This window comes from Punica granatum, chromosome 1 (genome assembly GCF_007655135.1).
Source record: "Punica granatum isolate Tunisia-2019 chromosome 1, ASM765513v2, whole genome shotgun sequence".
In the NCBI taxonomy this organism is placed as follows: domain Eukaryota; kingdom Viridiplantae; phylum Streptophyta; class Magnoliopsida; order Myrtales; family Lythraceae; genus Punica; species Punica granatum.
Genome location: NC_045127.1, coordinates 12922922 through 12944971, shown reverse-complemented (window position 1 = coordinate 12944971; position 22050 = coordinate 12922922). Strand labels below are relative to the sequence as shown.

General features: G+C 39.1%; 1 long non-coding RNA gene across 1 annotated transcript; it reads left to right on the top strand.

The window, feature by feature from the left end:
- The first annotated feature begins 811 nt into the window (after nucleotides 1-811).
- On the top strand, nucleotides 812-2459 carry LOC116192652. The gene is made up of 3 exons (XR_004154121.1): nucleotides 812-1026; nucleotides 1728-1787; nucleotides 2096-2459. It is a non-coding gene; the product is annotated as an uncharacterized LOC116192652 (long non-coding RNA).
- Nucleotides 2460-22050: the final 19591 nt, after the last annotated feature.

Sequence of the window (22050 nt, the reverse complement as noted above, 5' to 3'; positions counted from 1 at the left end):
ACATGTTTGATATCCAGCGGGAGTACCTGCACCCCTTTATTAGCTATTATTAAGATTTTTATTTTATTGTATTAGACTCACGGACTTCAATTGTTACTGAAAATACAACAAATCTCAATTTTTTTGTATCATTTATTTATCTGAGAAATAGTAATTTCATATAATGTCTTCATACTGCTTTATTAATCCCCCACCTGGAAAATTATTGTTGGTTCTACTTGCGTATATCATGTGCGCAATCTTCTCTTTCTCTCTTCTAAACTTGGTATCCAAAAGTCTAATTGGGCCGCGAATAATGTATTCGAGCCGGGTTTGATTTAATTTGTTGTCTTGTTGGCGTGATTCGTAGTAGTGTATGTATGTTTCGGAAAACTTGCAGATTTAATTGTAGATTCAGTTGGGAATCGGTTTGGAAAACCGAACTTAGTTAAGATTATTATTCGCCCGTCTGCGCGCCCAAAAGAAAAACTCCAAAAGCTATAATCAAACCGAACTGTTAAGAAGTATATAGATATTTAGGCATGTCTTGATTGAATTTATTTTTAGGTGGAAAAAGCCATTTTGCTGTCTTGGTTCCATAGATATGTGAGACCCGGCATATTTTTTCAAACATGCATACAAGAACTTATACTTACATATGTTTATATATATATATATATTATATGTAATATACTTTTATGTTGCTAAAATTAAAAATAAAGAAAGAAAGAAAGAATGAAATGGTGACATGGGCTCCATGTGGCCCCCAAAATTCTTCCCCTGAGCAATCCTTTCCACGGCCATCTCATTCATTTCATTTATCTCTTTCTTTTTCTTCTCTGTTCATTCTGGTTGGGGAAAGACGAAGGGGAAATAGAGCACGAGAGAGAGAGAGAGCTGGTGGATTGCCACCGGGAGAGGAGTTGGTATGGAACGAGGAAGATGGGCAGCAAGAAGAAGGCAAATAAGTGTGTGTGTGGGGTTGGAAGCAGGAAGAAGTTCCATGAGAAGGGTTCTTAAACCCAATTAGATTATGAGTATACTTAGGTATGTAGCTAATTTTGCTCTATGGATTTGCTTTCTGGATTGTGTTTTTCTTTTAGGTAACAGTAAAAGATGGTAGAATTATAAAATTGGAGCGGAAAGTAGATACGATAATATCGAGTAAACAAAGGAGTAAATAGTACGGTGTTGATTCAATAGTGTAGGAAACTTTGATTGAATTTATCTAAAATGTTTTAGAGATTGGTCTGCTGTGTCTATGATATGAGGAATTTGCTTCTTCGGTTAGTTGGGATATATGGCTTAGAGCTTTATGAAGGTATCTGATAATTACAAGTGTCCTATGATCGTTTTGCTTGCTAAATTAAGTGAAATTAGTGATAAATTGAGGAAATAAAACATCGGCTGATTGTGTAAGTTAGTGATGTTATAAGAGTAAGTTATGGTGATTTGTGTGTGAATAAAATATTGGATGGGGCTTATGGGAAGTATAGACAGGATAGAGTTGAACTTGATTATAGAAATATTTTCGAAATGGATGAGAGATCAACTAGCACAAAAAAGTATAGTGGTTATATTATCTAGTTATAATAGATGATCCGTTCTTATTGTGGTCAAAGGGACTATGCTTTTAATTTAATTCTAAAGAGAAATAGTTAATCAGTAAATGGGTGTACTAGGTAGTTTGATATTATAATGTATCATGTATGTATAATTTGGTTCTTGTTATGCTTATATTTGATTAGGGACTGAGGAGACTGAATCCCGCCATTCGAAAGGTCGATTCGATGGACTACATCTTAGGAGTGAGTACCTCATTCCATTGTAAAATGATATATATATATATATATATATATCATATGAATACAAAATTATACGGAGTATTATTAGATGAAATATTGTGATAATTTGGGAATAAGAATTTGGTATGGAGCCACGACTTGGGGAGGACACGAACTCCAGGATCCCCTGACCTCCCCGACGCCACGACTCCGCGGCTCGTCCCCAACGCCCGAAGTTCCTCGAGCCCGCGACCCGTTAATTCCATCGACTCCTTTGCTCTCGGTTTCCCGTTACGCTAACCGGGTCGATTTTATTGTTTGGGTTTCTCCAGTGACGCCGGCCCGATCCAGCCATCAAGTTCGGCCCAGCAGCAAGCCCGTTCGGCTCGGCCCAGTCCATTGATCACCTAGCCCAGCACCGACAGCGCAACTCGGCCCAACAATCCAATCGGCCCAGCCCTGATCTCAAAGGCCCAGTCCGACCCAATTCTCCCTCAGCAGCCCAACTCCCTGGCGAATTTTTTTAATTTTTTTATTTACAGAATCACCCCTCAACTTCCCGAACTAGGTAAATTCCAGACTTAGTGGCATGTTTAGGGCTCCGATTCTGAATATTAATGCTTGCTTGAAGGATATGATGTGAAATGAGAGTTTTTGGGTTGCGTGGGTAATCGAATTTGTCCCGAACTCGATTTTACAAATTTTCTGTTTTGTCTCATTTCAGTCCTGAAGATACATTTTTCTTTTCAGATCTGTCCCGAATTTTAAAATTCGTTTCATTCAAGTCCCAGCCATTTTTAATATTTGCAGATCAGCCCTTTAATTTTTCAGAATTTTTCAACCACTCCACAGAACTTTTCAAGTTGTTTCAGTTTAGTCCTGGGGCTATTTTCCGCCATTTTCATACCTGTCCTGAATTTTAAAATTCGTTTCAATCAAGTCTCAGCCATTTTTGTCATTTTCCAATCAGTCCTTGAATTTTTCAGAATTTTCCAACCACTCGAAATAACTTTCCAAGTTGTTTCAGTTTAGTCCTGGGGCTATTTTCCGCTTTTTTTCAGATCTGCCCGGAATTTTAAAATTCGTTTCAGCCAAGTCCCAGCCATTTACAGCATTTTCCAATCAGTCCGTAAACTTTTCAGGTTTTCTAAACCAATTTCGGGAACTTTTCATTTTGTTTCAGTTCAGTCCCTGGGGCATTTTTTACTTTTCAGATCAGCCCGAATTTTCAAATTAGTTTCAAACAAGTCCTGGTACATTTTCAGTAATTCCTACACAGTCCCCAATTATTCCAGAATTTTCAAATCAGTCCCTGAAACTTTAGCCGAATTTTCAAATCAGCCCCTGTTCTTTTAAAATTATTCAAATTAGTCCCCGGACATTTTTTAAAAGATACCTAACCCTTTCTTACTTAGATCCCTGACCGATAACATATGTGCCCCATTTAAATATTTTGTTTCTGTAATTATATGTATACATCATGATAATACGTGATTTTTGCATGATTTTTCTGCTTCCATCAGTCGGTGCCGTTTTATCGATTTCGTTAATATTATATTTGTGTATGTTTGAATGTGTTTATCATGATCATGGCGGCACTAATTGCTAGTTCCACGGGGTCAACGGAAGCGAAAAAGGTATAGAAATTCAAAATTTCATACCCGTGAAACTAATTCCAAGACCTACTAGAAGAATAAGAGTAAATAAAAGGGTACCTGGAATTTTAAAACTGTCGACCAAGCGTCCCACGCATGACGCCTCTACTGGTATCCACACCGACTTTGTCGACGAGTTTTCGAGATCGATGGTGCTAGCGACCAACACTCGAAAGAAACATTGATGTGACACCCGAAATTATTGAACTTAATTGGTCCTAATGAGTTGAACAATTCAACTCAATAATCCCATTTATATACATACATGTATATCATATATATATACGTGCATATCATCTTGTCTCTTTTTGCATCTCAAGACACAGCCATATATATAATGGCTTGGAGGGGAGAATTTCAACTCTCTGACCGATGTGGGACAAATCAATTAAATGTCCCAAATAGCATCTTATATACATACACACATATAGCCATATACATGTGCATATATATATATTTGCATGCGTGCACAGACACATACAAGCATATATATATATTTATGTATATTATTATTTATTTTTTTTGGCTATTGAATTTAATAAATCGAGTCTAACTAATCGACATATTTAATCTCATTAAATATCCGATTAATCGGTCGCATCTTAAATCATCTAATCTCTATTAGACGATTTTATTTGTTTCAAAATATCTCGTCAATTTAGTCGTAGTGTGTGACCCTGTAGGTTCCCAATTACGTTGACAGTAATATCAAAATCTCTATTTTAATATTACAAACAGTGAGCGGCATCTAGCAATGCATCACTGTTACTCAAGTAATCGGAAAGTCAATTTCTCGACGAACCTCGTGACCTACATTACCGTGTAATATAATCCATTGTCCTCAATATCTCTCTTTCTTGGTTTACTGGGTAAGTTTATCAAAACAAATGAGCTCGATATCGCTATATCGACTCATTTGCGTGTGCATACACTTTTAGACTTAACCACCAAGTGGCCGTGAGATATCGCTTCCGTTTCGTAGGAGGGACAAATCCTATCTTGGTTACTCACATTCCTCTCCATGCTCTGTGATATACCCAATAACTGTCTTTATAACCAGCCTGTTACGGTAGCGTTTGACAGTATCAAAGTATATGACATTACATGTAGGAATCCATGGTGACCTCAAGTCAAAGGACCATTACACTATAGTCACTTTGAGATATGCTAATGACAATCAAGTAACAAACCATGTAGAAATCTCATGGCGGGTTAGTCCAATACACATTACTCTTAATGTATACATGTGGTGTGATTTGATATCTCTATATCCATGACCTGTGAGACTTGGTCATCAATCAACACCCACACTAGTCTAACCGTATTATCGTTGTCCTAATTAACGATAATACTTTGACTATGGACATTTAGGAATAATGTTCGGTAATTATAGGATCTCACAATCAAGTCACATTTGATGCCTATTGAACATACTATTCCAATGACATTATTGTGTAAAATCATATTTAGCGCAATCTACACAATAACAGAAATGCCTCGTTTTATAATGAAATAGATATCATATTACAGAACTGATTATAGATTACCTCTAGGGCATACACCAATTCCAAACAATCTCCCACTTGCACTAGAGCCAATTTGACATCTGTCTAATGCCAATAGATTTAGTGTGAGCCTCGTGCTTGCGCTGCAAAAGAGGCTTCGTAAGTGGATCTGCGAGATTCTCATCTGTTGGTATTCTGCATATCTTCACATCTCCTCTGTCGATAATCTCGCGAATGAGATGGAAGCGCCTGAGTATATGTTTGGATCGCTGGTGAGACCTGGGTTCCTTAGCTTGCACAATGGCTCCATTGTTGTCACAATGGAGATCCACTGGGTCTACGATGCTAGGAACCACAGCAAGTTCTGTCACGAACTTCTTGATCCAAACGGCCTCTTTTGCAGCGTTAGAGGCAGCAATATACTCGGCCTCTGTGGTAGAGTCGGCTACTGTCTCCTGTTTGGAACTCTTCCAACTCACAGCACCTCCATTCAGGCAAAACACATACCCTGACTGCGATTTACTGTCGTCCTTATCGGTCTGGAAGCTAGCATTGGTGTAACCTCTTACAACGAGCTCTTCTTCGCCTCCATATACCAAAAACATCTCCTTATTGCAATCCAGTGTCTCTCACCTGGATCTGATTGGTATCGACTCGTTATACTCAAAGCATACGAGACATCGGATCGAGTGCATAACATAGCATACATGATGGATCCAATAGCCGACGCATATGGAATCCTATTCATGCGGTCCCTCTCCTCTCGAGTAGAAGGACTCTGAGCCTTCAAAAGGCTTATGCCATGTAACATAGGCAGCGACCCTTTCTTAGAATCCTGCATGCTAAAGCGCCGAAGCACTTTATCTATGTATGCACTCTGACTTAGGCCAAGCAGTCTCCTGGATCTATCTCTATAGATCCTAATACCTAGCACGTAGGTAGCTTCGCCTAAGTCCTTCATAGAGAAACACCTTCCCAACCAAATCTTTACAGACTGTAGGGAAGGAAGGTCATTCCCTATCAGAAGTATGTCATCTACATATAACACCAGGAAGATTACAATGCTCCCACTAACCTTCTTGTAAACACAGGGTTCATCTTCATTCTTGATGAAACCAAACTCTTTGATTGCATCATCAAAATGAAGATTCCAGCTCCTAGAAGCTTGCTTCAGCCCATAAATAGACCGTTGTAGCTTACAAACCTTTCCGGTACTATGTGGATCGACAAAACCCTCAGGTTGTGTCATATACACATCCTCGAGGAGCTTCCCGTTCAGGAAAGTAGTTTTGACATCCATTTGTCAGATCTCATAATCATAATAAGCTGCAATTGCAAGCAAGATCCTTATGGATTTAAGCATAGCCACCGGGGAAAAAGTTTCGTCATATTCAACACCATGAACTTGTCTGAAACCTTTTGCCACAAGTCGGCCCTTAAAGGTAATCACATTACCGTCCATATCAGTCTTCTTCTTGAAGACCCACTTACACCCAATGGGTTTTGCCCCTTCAGGTGGATCAACCAAAGTCCATACTTGGTTAGTGTACATGGACTCCATCTCATGTGGATCTCCTTCAGGTGGATCTCATGGCCTCCAGCCATTTCTCAGAGTCAGGGCTTATTACGGCTTCCGCATAGGTTGTAGGCTCATCATTATCTATGAGCAATACGTCATTGTCTTGAGTCACGAGAAATCCATATCTCTCGGGCTCATGACGTGTCCTACTAGACCTACGAGGCTCTTGTGTCACCTGTGTAGAAGATTGTGCCACAACAACTTGTGGTACTTGTTCTGCAACATCGCCCGTCGATTGGTCAATGTCATTTTGTGGTAGAACTTCCCCAAGTTCTAATTTCCTCCCACTAGTTCCTTTGGAGATAAACTCTTTCTTAAGGAATACCGCAGTTCGAGCGACAAACACTTTGCCCTCGATGGGATTATAGAAATAGTATCCTCGAGTTTCCTTAGGATACCCCACAAAGTAACATTTCTCCGATTTAGGGCCAAGCTTATCCGAAGACAATCTCTTCACATAAGCTTCGCAACCCCATATTTTTAGAAAAGACATCTTGGGACGCTTCCCATACCATATCTCATATGGTGTCCTTTCAACTAATTTCGACGGAGCATTGTTTAATATGAGAGCAGCTGTCTGTAGAGCATATCCTCAGAAGAAGTCAGGTAAGTTTGCATGACTCATCAAAGATCGAACCATATCTAATAAAGTTCGATTCCTCCTCTCAGCTACACCATTCCACTGTGGTGTCCCAGGTGGAGTCAGTTGAGATAAAATCCCACACTGTTTAAGATAGTCAGCGAACTCATAGCTCAAATATTCAACTCCTCGATCTGATCGAAGAACTTTAATGCTCTTACCCAACTGATTCTCCACTTCATTCTTAAATTCTTTGAACTTTTCAAAGGATTCAGATTTGTGTTTCATCAAATACACATATCCAAATCTACTGAAATCATTAGTAAATGTAATGAAGTAGAGATACCCACCTCTAGCAAGCTTGTTCACTGGTCCACATACATCAGTATGTATGAGAGCCAGAAGATCACTAGCTCGCTCACCCTTTCCGGTAAAAGGGGCCTTAGTCATTTTCCCCATTAAGCAAGGTTCGCATGTCTCGATCGATTCTAAATCAAACGAGTCCAGTAATCCATCCTTATGGAGTCTAGAGATGCGATTCTCGCTAATATGGCCTAAACGACAATGCCAGAGGTAAGTCAGGTTCGAATCATTAGATTTGAGCCGTTTGGTTTCCACATAATAAATAGGCGTATCTAGATCAAGAACATACAGACCATTACTTAAATGTGCACTGCCATAATATACATCATTCATGTACATAGAACAACACTTGTTCTTGATAGTGAAACAAAATCCCTTCTTGTCCAAACAAGAAACAGATATTATGTTTCTACCAATAGCAGGTACATAATAACAGTCGTTAAGATCTAATACTAGCCCAGTAGGCAAAACTAGGTGATAAGTCCCTACAGTTAATGTAGCAACTCTTGCTCCATTTCCAACTCGTAGGTCCACCTCGCCCTTTGCCAACGATCTACTGTCCTTTAGGTCCTGCATATTTCCACAAATATGAACACCACACCAGGTATCTAATACCCATGATGTAGAAGTAGTAGATACATTGATCTCTATAACATGGATACCTGAAGTGGAAGTCTCACTTCCCTTATTCTTCTTCAACTCCTCCAAGTATACCTTACAATTCCGCTTCCAACGTCCAGTGTTGCCACAATGGAAGCAGTAATCATTCTTCGCCACCTTGGCTTTAGGTTTCAACGCACCCAAGTCATACTTGGATGCACCTTTAGCCTTCTTGCCTTTACTCTTGCCCTTGCCCTTTCTTTTGGTCCATTGGACCATTAGAACGGACATCCCCTTGCTGATATCATGCTCAGCTGTTCTCAACATGTTAAGCAGTTCAGGCAATGGTTTATTGTAGTCATTCATAGTATAGCTCATGATGAACTGACTATAACTGCTGGGCAGCGACTGTAGGACTAAATCTGTGGCCAACTCTTGACCCAGAGGAAATCCCAGTCTTCCCAGAGTCTCGACGTACCCAATCATCTTGAGTACATGAAGACTCACCGGGCTACCCTCAGTCAACCTTGCCTGAAAAAGTGCTTTAGAGATCTCGAATCTCTCATGTCGGGCCTGCTCTTGATAGAGCTGCCTGAGATGCACGATCATATCGTACGCCTTCATGTTCTCGTGTTGCTTCTGAAGCTCCGAGTCCATGGTGACTAACATGAGACATCCGACGTTTACGGCATCATCATGATGCTTACTATAAGTATCTTTCTCAGCTTGGGGGGCATCGTCAGGTGGTGGCGCAAGAAGAGGTTGCTCTAAGACATATAGCTTCTTTTCTTGGGTGAGAACAATTCTCAAGTTTCGATACCAACCAAGGAAATTATTCCCTGACAGTTTGTCCTTATCAAGGACGGATCTCAAACAGAAAATACTAGAAGTGCTCCCTGCCATGGTAACTACCACAGAAATATGCAAAATAAGTATTATGACACTACAATATTTAATGAGGACTTTATTAAATATTGCTCTCACTATTTATATCAAATCAATGACCCTGAACATTGATTCAGATATCCATATCTCACCAAGCTCTGAGTCAGCGAGGGCTGATTCACCCAAAATTGGCTATTTAGGTAGGGAATTCACTTTTCCAATTGCATCACATGCAACTCTTGATTAGTTGGGTGAATAACTCCTTATTCAAATCTATCTTATAGATCGATGCCCAACTACATGCCTCTGAACTCCTAATCCTATTAGGCTTGCTCAGTTAAGTCCGACCCACTGGTAAACACAACGTCTTACTAGGATAGATGAGGGCATCCTGTGAGGGCAAGGTCTACGCACTCATCGATCTTGGTCTTGACGAGCGTTACACGGTGGAAGGATATGAACTTAATATTTTGAGGGATTTTATTAACATTTAATCGATCTCACCATACACTATTATGTAACCATTACATAATAGTCCACACGTATAACTATTATACTAACACAACTAGGACATAATCCAAGTCTAACAGTCATGCACCGCAAATATCAAACATAATCACACCAGTACCAAGCATAAAATCATATTTTATGCTATTATCTACTCAGATTCTAATTAGTTAGGCTCTGATACCAATTGCTAGTTCCACGGGGCCACCGGAAGCGAAAAAGGAACAGAAATTCAAAATTTCCTACCCGTGAAACTAATTCCAAGACCTACTAGAAGAATAAGAGCAAATAAAAGTGTACCTGAAATTTTAAAACTGTCGACCAAGCGTCCCACGCATGATGCTTCTACTGGTATCCACACCGACTTTGTCGACGAGTTTTCGAGATCGGCGGTGCTAGCGACCAACACTCGAAAGAAACATTGATGCGACACCCGAAATTATTGAACTTAATTGGTCCTAATGAGTTGAACAATTAAACTCAATAATCCCATTTATATACATACATGTATATCATATATATATACGTGCATATCATCTTGTCTCTTTTTGCATCTCAATACACAGCCATATATATAATGGCTTGGAGGGGAGAATTTCAACTCTCTGACCGATGTGGGACAAATCAATTAAATGTCCCAAATAGCATCTTATATACATACACACATATAGCCATATACATGTGCATATATATATATATTTGCATGCGTGCACAGACACATACAAGCATATATATATATATTTATGTATATTATTATTTATTTTTTTGGCTATTGAATTTAATAAATCGAGTCTAATTAATAGACATATTTAATCTCATTAAATATCCGATTAATCGGTCGCACCTTAAATCATCTAATCTCTATTAGACGATTTTATTTGTTTCAAAATATCTCGTCAATTTAGTCGTAGTGTGTGACCCTGTAGGTTCCCAATTACGTTGACAGTAATATCAAAATCTCTATTTTAATATTACAAACAGTGAGCGGCATCTAGCAATGCATCACTGTTACTCAAGTAATCGGAAAGTCAATTTCTCGACGAACCTCGTGACCTACATTACCGTGTAATATAATCCATTGTCCTCTATATCTCTATTGAGCCCAAGGCAAGGTCGATGACATCCTTGTATGGCTCAATATCTCTCTTTCTTGGTTTACTGGGTAAGTTTATCAGAACAAATGAACTCGATATCGCTATATCGACTCATTTGGGTATGCATACACATTTAGACTTAACCACCAAGTGGCCGTGAGATATCGCTCCCGTTTCGTAGGAGGGACAAATCCTATCTTGGTTACTCACATTCCTCTCCATGCTCTGTGATATACCCAATAACTGTCTTTATAACCAGCCTGTTACGGTAGTGTTTGACAGTATCAAAGTATATGACATTACATGTAGGAATCCATGGTGACCTCAAGTCAAAGGACCATTACACTATAGTCACTTTGAGATATGCTAATGACAATCACGTAATAAACCATGTAGAAATCTCATGGCGGGTCAGTCCAATACACATTACTCTTAATGTATACATGTGGTGTGATTTGATATCTCTATATCCATGACCTGTGAGACTTGGCCATCAATCAACACCCACATTAGTCTAACCGTATTATCGTTGTCCTAATTAACGATAATACTTTGACTATGGACATTTAGGAATAATGTTCGGTAATTATAGGATCTCACAATCAAGTCACACTTGATGCCTATTGAACATACTATTCCAAGGACATTATTGTGTAAAATCATATTTAGCGCAATCTACACAGTAACAGAATTGCCTCGTTTTATAATGAAATAGATATCATATTACAGAACTGATTATATATTACCTCTAGGGCATACACCAATTCCCAACACTAATTGTGTAAGTTTGTATGTTTGTCGTGCTTGACGTGATAACATGCTTGTGATCCGTGTTTTAAATGCTTTATTTCTTCACTTTAATCGAAACTTCACACGAATCGGTATAATCATGCAAACTCGACCTAAATATAATTTTTTAAATCCCAAGGTGGTCGGGAATTAGGATTCGCATCGGACGGTCCCTCAATGATCGGTTCGACGGTCTGAAACCCGAATATTTAGAGCATTTGGCAAAACATTAATTTAATCAACAATTCCATTAATGGGGTAATTGGGACGTTCATGCGATTAATTAACTCACTCGGCCCTAATAATTTTGCACGAATTGGTAATAAATCAGTAACACGCGTCGATAGGTTACAAACATGCGTTGGTGCCCTTCTTAAAACTTGCAAATTTTATAAAACCCGAGACACGTGGCTCGATGAGACATGGATGTCTAGGAAGGACTTGCTCGTCTTGACTCGAGGCCTCACCTGATTTCAGGAAACTCAGGTCGGGGTGTGGAAGTTCTTCTTAGATCACTTCCGGATAGATTAACCGATCATTTGGCTTTTTAGGGTTCTTGACAACCTTGGAAGGTCCAGGGGATCGGTTAGCGCCGGTCACAGGCCGAAGTGGCCCGCTCCGCGTATTTCTCTTTTCCGAAAATAACTTTCACCTCAAGGGCAAAATCGTCTATTTGCAACTTAACGAAACCCCTAGGGTTAGAATAACAGAAACACTACGGTGTCAGGGTAGAGATGGGCTACCTGGCTAGGTGCGGTTTTATCTGCATAGCCTGCTCTATCCGATCGATGAGTTCTTATTATTCTAGCATAGTCTCGGGAGTCAGTTCGGATGGATTGGCTCAAAATACAAATATCGGGCTAATTGTGTACTTGGCTAAGACAAAAATGGGCAATAGTGGGATAGGCACTAGGTTCTAGGATTTACGGGCGGAATCAATGTTCGGTAATAACTTGTAACAACCGTAGTGTCATAACATAGAACAATTCTAAAAGCAACCCATAAACACAAGATTTGTCAACAGACGTCACGTACGTCAAGTCCTCGGAAAATAATGCCAAATGCGAAATATCTTCCCAATGCGACCCTTGATCGATTCACACCTTGTACCCACTTTGTCTGTTTTAGGGTAGGATTTGCATGCCAAGATACCTTGGTTAATAATTGGTTAATTCATGTAAATTCGACAATAACAAAACCCCATGGTTTGCTTATTTAGGCCCGTTTTGTTACATTCTTGCACTTGTTTGTTACGCGGATCGAGCCCGATCCCTTAGGATACGATCCATAGGGGGGTCCAACGCCCCAACCGTAGATCACGGGGTCTAACCCCCTAACACCGAGCGCGCATCTTAATTTCAATTCCAGTCTTTTTTTCAAACCATACGGTGAGCACGAGTGGAATAATAACCGAACGCGATTTGATCGGGATTCAGTTGTTGTAATTTGTATTTTATTTATTTGAGAGGATAATGTAAGGATTTATGTTGTACATTTATTCATGTAAGAATCCTGGTCGGAGAGTGGACGGTCGGAGTGTTCTTTCGAATTTATGGTGTCAAAATGCGCGAGATGAGCGGAACTTAATTAAGCGAAAATTAAATAAAAATGGCAAGCCTAGACAAGCTAGAGTACCGATAGGGCGTACGAGATATGGGCTCGCATGTAACAGAACCCCTGAATTCGGAACCTCGAGTTTCGCAGACCATATGCCTTAGCAATTAGGTGTACCCTGTATCCCTAGACCCGGGTAACTTGCCGGCCCTCGACATTCGGGTTGTAAAATGGCAAGTGTCGACTCCTTCTCACGTGCGTCCGTCGCGCGTCCTCGGGAAGGTGGACACTCCCAAGCCGCGTTGCATGGGCACGCACACGCGTGCCCCGACGAGATAAAATTCGGGTGCGCACAAGTAGTGTTATACATTGTGTGTTGGGATTGATTGAGATTGGATAGGATAATGGTTGGTCTTGTCTGAATGTGTTCTAAATATACTTAATTGCGTGTGTGATGTTAGAGTCTGATCTGTTAAGTGCTTGTATAGTGATTTGTTATGAAACGCTGACTTAATGAGTATTTGATGATTATGCGATATTGAGTTGCATGTTGTGTATGTGATTGTTGGAGCTTGGACAATGTGAAAAATTTGTATATATTGTACATATTGTACATATTGTATGGGATTATTATGCAGTAGTGAATTAAAGGCATGTTCTGATATTAGGGTGGAATTTTATGGATACTTGATTTAAATGTTGAGATTTGTAAATGTTCGTTTGTGAGGTCTAAAATAGTTTATGGACATATATTATTGATTGGAAAGTATTAGTTGATGGGTCTAGATGTAGTGTACATTTTACTGATGTACATATACAGTTAATGAATTATTAATATTCATTCAATAGTTCATTTTACTTTGGAATTTTGTACTCATTGAGATGCAACTCACATGCCCTGCATAAATATTTTCAGATGAGTTAGGAGCTAGATTAGCAGCATAGGAGAACTTTGTGGACAATCGGAGATCATCGTGAAGGACTTCTAGCTAGATCTGTGTATATTGTAGGTATGAAGTTATGTACTAAATGCGTATGGATATGTTGCGGCCTGAAATTTTTGGTTTAGTCGTTTTATAGATTACTATGCAAATTATGCAAAATGTTAGATTATGAGTCTATGACCTTGCGACATATATATATATATATATCAGTATGTTGGTTGGATTACTTATATATATATTTCTATATTTATGCGCTGATGGGAAAATATATAATAGGTTTGTGAAATAAATAGATATCTATAACTTTTAGGGGAAATTGTTGTGGAATTTTTGGGTCGTGACATATTGGCTGGACCGTATCAAACTGTGCCATCCGTATGATCTTTTTGGAGATCTTTTAACAACTCTACCTATAAATCTAGACATTATTACTTTTGTCAAGGCATGAGAACAATATATATTGTTTTTAGGAGTATGCCTTTTATGTACATTTGCTCGGTCCAAATACATAGTGTACGGACCCGAATGTGGATTCTCGTCGTGGCCCGCATGCGCGTACACGTTTTGACACCGGAAATTCGGTGAACTAAACGATGTCGGTTGAGAAGCCGAGAGAAAAGTAAACCCGTGTGTCGGGGAATCGGTTCACAATCTTGCGTTACAATTCATTAAACTATGATATTTGAATTCCTCTGTGAACCAGAACTATGAAATCTTGGGAGTACTCTTGTTTGGGCAAGCATTGGACCGATTCGATTGATTCGACTCTCGGACCGTTCGCTCACCAACCGGGATTCTTACAAAAATAAATGTACAAAATAAAATCCTTACAATGCTCTCAAAATACAACAAATTACAAATAGTAAATGATCGAGTCCCAGTCAGTTCGCATTTGGTTATTATTCCACTTCGACTCACCGTTAGTTCAGGAAAAAACCGAAAAAAACTGAAATTCAACATGCGCTCTCAATGAATAGGGCGTTGGACCCTATGATCGATGGTTAGGGCGTTGAACACTAAGTGCAATGCGTCCTATGGGTCGGGCTCGACTCGCATGGACAAACAAGAGCAGAAAAATAACAAACAGCATGCAGATTGCAGACAATGTGTTTGTTATTGCCAAGTGTACGTGGATTAACAAGTTATTAACCCAGGTGTATTTTTGCAAGCAAATGCCATATGCTAAACAAGCAAATGCGTGTAAAATATTTTGCATTCGGCTTTGTTTCAAGGACTTGACAGACATGGTGTTTGTAGTCAATTCGTTTGTGTGTGGATTGCTTTTAAAGTTGTTATGTATTGTGACATTGAAATTCCACTGAATTAGCCAAACTCGTGTTTTGACTATAGATTCGGAACCTAGAGTTCCCCTAACCATTGTCTAGTGTTTGTTTAAATCGAGTGAGAGGTTAATCAGCATTTTGCATATTTTATGATAGAGATAACCGTTGTAGTTACCCGAGTCTACGATAAAATGACAAAAACATCAGTGGATAAGAAAAGGCTTTGCAGATGAACCTGCACCTGAATAGGTAGCCGATTCTTATCCTGATACCGTAGTGTTTCTGTCAAGCTAACCCTAGGGGTGTCGCTAAATTGTGAAAAGACTATTTTGCCCTTTATTTGAAAATTATTTTCAGAAAAGGAAAACCTCGTAGCTTGGGCCACCTCAGCCTGTAGCCGGTGTCGACCAATTCCCTGGATCGTCCAGGGTTGTGCAAGAATCCCGAAAAAACCAAAGAACCGGTCGGTCTGCCCGGAAGTGATCTTGAAAGATCTTATGTATCATGACATGAGTTACCTGAAATCAAGTAAAAACTCAAGTTGAGACACACAAGTCTTTTCTAGACATCCATGCTACATCGGACTGCGCATTTTGGGTTTTTAAATAGACAAGTTTTGAAAAGAGTATTAACTTCATTTGACAACTCATCGACGCGAGTTATTAGTTAATTGTCAATTCATGCAAAAGTTGTCAGTGTGAAATGGGTTTAATAATGTGAGTGTCCCGATTAACTCGTTTGTGAATTACAGCTTAAAATTAAATGCCGAATGCAGTAAATGTGCAGGATACAGACAATCAGACAGATCATGAATTGATCAACTGAATAAAGTCCGAGTATTCAGAAAACTTAATTTAATGAAAATAATTTATGACACGGCGACTAAGACGGGTCTAGGAAAGTCGAGGATAATTTGGTCAAAATGACCAAAATACTCTCCGAACCCAAATGGCACCGAAAGAGTCATCGATACATGAATTCATGCTATTTGCTTTAAAAACAATGTTTTAAAGTGGTTAGCATGTGGGATTTGCGTCAATATTGAAATTTTGCAATTTGCACAAAAATTCTAGAAATGGATTTTATCGAGGTAAAGAGGCTGTTTTTAACTCGAATAAGGTCAAAGAACTCTCGGCTCTTTCCTCTTGGGAATAGCCGTGGGTTTCCTTAACCCGTTTTGGGTTTCAAGCGTTCTCTTTAATCCAATTTCGACTATTTCTCGTATGCTCAAACGTTAAACACGGTAAATAGCACGTATTTAACTAAGCCGGTATCACCATGAGCTTGAAAAACTCATTTAAACATACAAACATGCACAAACACGTTATTTATGGAATCGATAAATAATACCGGCTCCATGGATGTGGGAAAACAAAAAGATTCGGCAAATAACTCAAATCTGGGCAAGGAAACAGTTCTCGACCCGAAAAGGTCAAGAGGTTAATCCGAGAGGTATCTCGGCTTTTCCGGGTCGATATGGTTTCCTTGACTTCGATTTAAATATTTCCCGACATGCTAGCACGTTAAATGATAATAAACATGCATGATATAACATTGAAATAGCATAAAAATTAAAACTTGGAATTGAAACATGCATAAAACCCCTTATAACCCCCATAAACACAACAAAAATGTAAAAGTCATAGCTCTTCTAAGTCGGGAATGGTCATACCTAGTCCCGGGATGCGGGATGGGACTGTAAGAAGTCGGGTTGGACCTTTGTTGGGTCGGGTTTGAGCTGTTTTTGCTTGAACAGACCCGGATTGCACAAACAGATCCGGCTGGGCAGTTTTCGAGTCGGACATCACCACGGTGGCTCCCGATGGAATTTTGATGCAAGGTCAGTGGCTCTCGACTTCTAAGAGACCCTCGGAGGTGGCTGTGGTGGTCGTTTGGTTCCAGACCTATCGGGTTGACCCGTATATCCCTGCAAAGATCATGGAAAACATAGTACGTCTGGAAACAAACCCGACTGGGCAGTTTTCGGGTCGGACGTCACCACGGTGTCTCCCAATGGAATTTTGAGGCAAGGCCAATGGCTACCGACTCCTAACTGACCCCCCAAAGGTGACCGTGGTGGTAGTTTGGTTCCAGAACTATCGGGTTGACCCGTATATCTCTGCAAAGATCACGGAAAACAGAGAATGTCTGGAAAATAGACCCGACTGGGCAGTGTTCGGGACGAACTTCACCACGGTGTCTCCCGATGGAATTTTGAGGCAAAGTCAACGGATCCTGACTCCTAAAGGAACCCCGGAGGTGGCTTCAGTGCTCGTTTTGCAAAAAGATTTTCGGATCGACCTGATCTGCAAGAAAACTGCAAGAACAGTCATAAAATTCGACCCGACTGGGCAGTTAGGCTGTTTCTTCATGCTGGGCTAAAACCGACGGGTTTGTTTTGAATTTCTCGACCCCTTGACACCCTAGGTTGTATGCGGAGGTGTTTGATGGGTTTTGGTAGCTCAAATAGGTTCGAAAAGGATTGAAAAATGGGTGGGTATTTTTTACCCGAGAAGGACCAAAAATCATGTTCGGTTCTGTGGTAGCTGTTCCGATGGGTTGGAGGATTCAAACTTAAAATCTAAGCTCGGAAATGGATAGAGGGGATCAAAAATATGTGGGATATGAAGTTTGGTGAAGTTTGGATTTAAGCCGGGATGGTAAATACCATGATTCCAACTTAAGTCTTTAGTGTTTTACTTGGTTTTTGCTTGCCCTTGCTTGCTGCAATTTTTGCTGGAGCTAAGGGTGAGTTGAGAGCTTCTTGAAGAGTGAGAAATGCTAGAGAGATGGTGTGTGATGAGTTGTGATTAGCTTAATGACATAAATGTGTATATAGGCAAAGATTAATGACAATTAAGTGAAATAAAGCTTGATTAATGGCATGATTAAGCTTGGGCGGCTAGCTTAAGGAAAGATAAGGATGAAGACTTCTTGCAATGCATTAATGAAGAAGAGCCAAATGCATTGATGACGGTGAAGTGTAGAAGTGAATTGTGGGCTTGATATTTTGAATGGAAGATAAGGCAAGTTGCTTGGAGGAAGAGGCAAGGAAATGGGCAGCAATGAGGGAAGTCACGGCTAGTCATGGGCAGCCCTTGGGTCCCACGGGCCTTGAGGGAAATTTGGGATGAAGTTCGGGTCTCAATTAATCGCACGTTCAAGGTTCGTGGCTCAAACGAACGTCGAATTGTCATTGTGCACGCGAAAACGGTTCAAATGAGCTCGAAATCACCCATTTTGCCCAAAAGAATGTTCGTGTAGTTTTTGGGCTCGGAAGTCGGTTTTGCTTGTTTCAGGCGATCAGAGCAAAGTTAGCCATTTCTGAATGCGTATCTCGTGTCTGCATTTCGAATGGGTCATTTTGACGTGCATTGTCAATCAGACTGAATAATTGACCCTTAAATCGGTATTGTCAATGTGAAGCCGGAGAAGTCCTAGGAGTCCGAAGCTGGATTTCTCAGAATGCTTTTTAAGTTGCTTCGATGATCCGGAGATCGCTGTGATTTATGTTTGTTGAGAACGAACTCCGAAGGATTGAAAAAGTGCCTCTGAGACCCTAAGAGCATTGTTCTGAGGGCCTAGATGGATTGTGCAATTCCGTCTGAGGATTTCACACTGAGCCTTGAGATGGCTAGCACTGTGTAGGGCAACTGTTCAGCGTTAAGTTTCCTAAAAAAGGACCTTCGGATATGGATTTTTGTTGAAAACGACATTTTCTGCTCCTCAGAGGTTACTCGAGAAGCTGAAAGGGGTTATGTTGTTTGATTTGCCCATTTGCGTATGTCCGCTGTAGTTTTTGGGGTAATGCATGGCTAACTTGGATTGCTGATATTTTGTCGGAGCAGTTTCTGGATACGGTTTTCTGTTGAGGGGTATGCTTGTTCTGCCGCTCGAGAGTCGTTCGAAGTGTCTGCGTGATTTTCGAAGAGCAATTTGAAACGATGCCCATGCTTTGTATAATTGTTGGATGTGACTGCATTTGACATCGAGCATTAGCTTTTCTCTAGTGAACCAGTGTTTTTGGACTCCTACTGAAAAATTGTCTGTATATAGAAAATTGCTCTGTATAGAGTAGATAATCTGTGAAATGTGTTTGAAGACATTTTTCATCTGTTTGGCACCGCAATGGATTTTTGGAGTCAAATATTGGATATTTTATGATGGTTAAGCGAACCAGCAGAAAATAACACTATCGGTGATATATTCTAAAAACACTGGTTTGGATGCCGTCTGGGCTCCCCGTTTGCTCTGTATGTCGCTGGATGATTCTATATGTTATTTTGTCATGCACTTGAATCATCTGTCTATCTCTGTTGACTTGAGAATGAATAGCAATTTGTTGCTCTGTCGAGCCCTCTTATGCGTGGATGCTCAAGTCATAGTCTGAATTACTGTTAGTAGGCATTACCTGAACTGATGAGCCAAAATGGGGTGCTGACACATAACAGACATTAGAGAAAATTGGCTAATGGCACACATGCTCCACTTTGGACTAGATCTAGAAACAGCTTTGCTATGAGTAACAACTTTGCTATGAGTAAAAATAATACCTTGTTTGGGATTAGAGTTGAGTTAAGCTCAACGCTATTATAAATAAATAAATATATATATATATATATAATTGGGTTGTAATGATTGTGTCGTTGAATTATGTGAAAAAAATATAAAAAATAATGAATAGTCGAGAGAATTATGTTGTTGAATTATGGCAAAGTTAAGGAATAGTAAATATAATTTAATATTAAAATTTGAATTGAATGACAAAAAAAATTGAAGAAAAATGAAAAAGTAAAAATTGTGTTGTTGAATTAAAGATAAGTGGAGTAGAGTTAAAAATAAACTCTAAAACCAAACAAAGCATTAAATTGATTTAGACGAAATCAGAGCGGTACCGGTACAGGGCATTCATCTCCAATATTAGGATGTCAGCACGGACGTTAGTTAATGAATGGCCTTTCAAAATTTTACAATATCTGAGAAGTAAATTTGTGGTTCTTTATAAATTGTTCATGATAAAAATTGCTCTTATTTGTAGTTTCACCTAGTAAATGTTCATTATTACAATATATGTACCCGAATTGAATCAGGATGCTTTGCTGGTGAAACGGTGTTTTGGTTAGAGGGCCATTCGAGGAAGATGTAGCTTCTCCTGTGGGGTTCGGTTGACGGTGCATCTTCACTGGGCTCATCCAATCGAAATGGTGCATTATCTTCAAAGCAGAGGTAGGAGGTGCCGTCCAATAAATTGAATGTGAGACCACCATACCTGACACAGGAGGCAGTGTTTTTGGGCAGTTACGAGAGATATTGGTCTCACATTCAACTTATCGGATCATGTTTCTCCCTACTTGATTAGTAAGAACATCAAGAAGAGCTTGATCGAGGCCTTTTCAGTCAAATCTTTAACTATCATTGGAACTCCATATTCTGGGTAACACATCCAGGCGGCTCGAAAATCCTCATGAAAATTGAAGCAAAGCTTGAACAAAGACGAGTCAAGGCTATCTGTGAAATTTTGAGGTGAAGGTTATTTGTGAAATTTTGAGGTAAACATAATGGTCCAATTTAAAATATTAAACTTTCGGATTAGACGACTGTGGCCACCTCAAAATCTTACATGGTATCATAGCATAGATTCGATACATCATGCTCATGCGTTTGCCCCCATATATTATAATATATAAAGTTGGTAAGTGCTTATAAGAAATACTTATTTTTATTAAATTTTCATTGGGCTTATATGGGTTCGAGTCCATTTTCACTTAAAAACTTAAGTTGATAAGTGTTGGTACCCAAGTTTCATATAAATTCATGGTTATTCTTTCGTCTTTTTAATGTGAGATTATAATTCCAATAGTATCATAGCATAGATTCGATACATCGTGCTCATGAGTTTGCCTCCATCTATTATAATATATAAAGCTGGCAAGTGCTTATAAGAAATAATTATTTGAAAACTCCCAGCTTGTGATAAACCACCTCTTGAACTGTTCGAAAAATTATATTTCTATTTGGGACATTCATGTATACGTCCTTTCGATTCTCCTGTCCGTATAATTCTTAAACCAAGACTCGTGCATTTGCCCATATACATGCATATCTCATCGTATCATTTTCTTAATTAATTCTTACCGCTGCAACTATGTAGCGTGCATGCATGTAGTATGTATGTATATATGTATGTGTGCATATGATCCACAATCTTTGTCTCAGGAAGAGAATTAAGGCTCTCATGGAGATGTAAGTCAAGATATTCAAATGAAAAAGAGATGACCAGCGATAGTCTAATTGGGATAAATTTGGAGGGCAAATCATCATAAGAAGATCACGCAATTAGGGGAACAAATTCAGAAGAGGGGAAGAATAACTTAAATTAAATCACAATAAGAATTCCCTCGAAAACTATGTTTATATATTATGTTATCTTGGGATGCTTCATCTATATATAATTAATAATTAAAAGAAATATCTTAATTACATATTATTTTTTGTTTTTTTAAAATGGGAATAATAATTTAGGCTTCATCAGAAACTCATAAGGTTGATTGTTTTTTCGCATGCTATGTGAATTTAATATCACTAATGAAATCGTGATCATTTTTAATTATCATATGGAGAAAGCAAACTTCATAATTTGTGAATAAATATTAAATTTTTCATAAGAATAAAAAAATTATTATTTCATATATACAAATGTCCAAAAAAATTTTGAGAAATAATTTTTAAAATTTTTATATCATATAAATTATTTTTAAAAAAGTTTTTAAGCCCCGCAAGGCATGGGGCTGCACCTGGGTTAATTAATTCCATGCGAATGAGCCTTCTAAACTAATTCAACCCACGCATAAGGGGCAATATGGAGTAATAAATACATAATCCACACCGTATTTAACGATTTAATCTTTTAAATTAGGCGGTTGTGGTATCTAATACCTTTCACTATCAG